The 1,981-nt window shown below is 43.7% G+C and overlaps 1 protein-coding gene and 1 pseudogene across 2 annotated transcripts in view; both read left to right on the forward strand.

The window, feature by feature from the left end:
- LOC102755835 overlaps positions 1-1,678 on the forward strand; it is a 4,500-nt pseudogene extending 2,822 nt beyond the window's left edge.
- ALG9 (ALG9, alpha-1,2-mannosyltransferase) overlaps positions 1-1,981 on the forward strand; it is a 92,590-nt gene that overhangs the window by 63,504 nt on the left and 27,105 nt on the right. The window lies entirely within an intron of this gene.

Below are 1,981 nucleotides of genomic sequence, written 5' to 3' on the forward strand. Positions count from 1 at the left end.
CCTGACCCTGGAAGAATAATGAATCAAAATTTATTACATGTTTTGGAAAGAAAGAAGAATTCTGAATACAGCTTAAAGGTTAAATATTAAATTCATAACATATGTCAGCCACTGTTGCTATTTGATAGCCTCAGTTATGATCACATTTTACTTAGTTATGGGCAAAGTTTCTAAACAGTGTTTTTCCGCTTCAATTCTCCCATTTGTCTTGGAAGTTATAGGACAGTAGATTTTGATTGATCTTTCACATTCTCCTCTTGAACTCTTAGAGGATTCTTTATTGCAGTTGTTTACCAGGGAATTTTTAGTGACATTTGAGAAATAAGACCTGTTTTATATATGGAGATGGTTTCTCTGTGATGTTCTTGAACCTCATGTTGGCCTTTGACAGAGATCTCTATTTTTATAGCCTTCATGCGTCATTGTCATTTCCAGCTAATAGATGCCTAAATTCACGTTCACATCCTTCCTGTCTGAGGACTTGTGGGGCATGGCTCATGCAGCTGAGTAGACAGCAGGGAAGGTCGCTGAGAAAAGGAGTTTGGACCATTAGCTCTTTCCTTGTCCTCACATGGCATTCTAAACTGATAAATTTACTGTTTGGTACAGCTGCCGAACCTGTTCCCATTGTCACCTCTCCTCAGTCTTCAGCCTCCTCACAGCCTTCTGTGGCTTTTGAAATCCCTCTCCGCCTAAATTTCAGAACTGTGTCCTCTGGTTCTTTTCCTGTAACCTTTGTAATAGTCTCCCCTGCCCCTTGCTTTTTCCACTTCTTTCTTCTGCCTGTACAGTAGGCATCCGCCCAAATTTATCTGTGGTCTTCTCCTCTCTGACCGTTTCTTGTCCCCCTTTTCCTATGCTTTCACCCTTTCCCTCCTCTTATTTTCACTTTTTTTCCTCATGCATTCTTGTGTGCATTTGTTAAAGGTGCATATACTTAGCACCTACTGTGTGCTTTAAGGAAACCTTTAGAGCAGCAGTTGCCAACCGGTGGTTGGCGGACCACTCGTGGTCTGTGAGGTCCGAACAGTTGGCGATCGCTGGCTTAAGGAAACCTACTATGCTAGGTTTGTGGAATGCATGAGTAAATGAGACAGACAGAGCCCCAGCTTCCATAGAATTGACTGATTTCCCAGTTAATTTGTAAATTATAATTGTGAAATGTTTTAGTGGAGAATTACTGGTTGCTGTAAGACCATGTAATCTGGAGACCTCTCCTAGCTCAAGTGAACAGTGAAGTCTTTCTTAAGGAAGTCATTGTTAGCTGAAATCTGAAGAAGGAATGGGAATTTATGAGGTGGACACAGAGAGTGTTTGGCAGTAGGAACAGAAAACCACTCTCTCAGTGCCCCAGGCACATCGGCCTTCTTTCAGTTACTTGAATACACAGCGCTTTCCCCACCTCAGTCCGTGTAAAACCAGTTAACATCTTTTCTAATCTCGCCCAAGTGGTTCTTCACTGCAGCCCCTTTTCCCAGGTCACTGGGTTAGACATTTTAGTGCCAGTGATTTCCTTTGACATAGACCTGACATTTACCCTCTCTTTGTTCTTCATTATCAGTGCCTAGAACTTCAAGGTGTCATCACTTCACCACTGGGTACTGCGTTAGTGTCCGGTGTCCTGAGGGCTGGGGTCCTGTTCCTGCCTTTCCTCCAGCACTTCCTTGGCCCATCCTAGTATGGACCTCTCTTTCTGAGACATATATATCCTATCTAATAAAAGAGAAACATGGTAATTAGCCATACCTCCGCTACCCTTCCCATTGGCTAATCAGGGCGACATGCAAAATTAACTGCCAGCCAAGATGGCGACTGGCAGCCAGGCAACTTGAAGCAAACAGGAGGCTTGCTTGCTTCAGTGACAGAGGAAGCCAACGTTCCCCACGTGCCTTGCCGGCCTCTGAGCTTGCAGTTTGAAACATTGTTACAAATATAGAAGCTAAACAAAACCCCAGAAACCAGCTTTCAGCCAGCCTGCCAG

The sequence above is a fragment of the Myotis davidii genome, unplaced genomic scaffold, assembly GCF_000327345.1.
Source record: "Myotis davidii unplaced genomic scaffold, ASM32734v1 scaffold97, whole genome shotgun sequence".
Classification (NCBI taxonomy): domain Eukaryota; kingdom Metazoa; phylum Chordata; class Mammalia; order Chiroptera; family Vespertilionidae; genus Myotis; species Myotis davidii.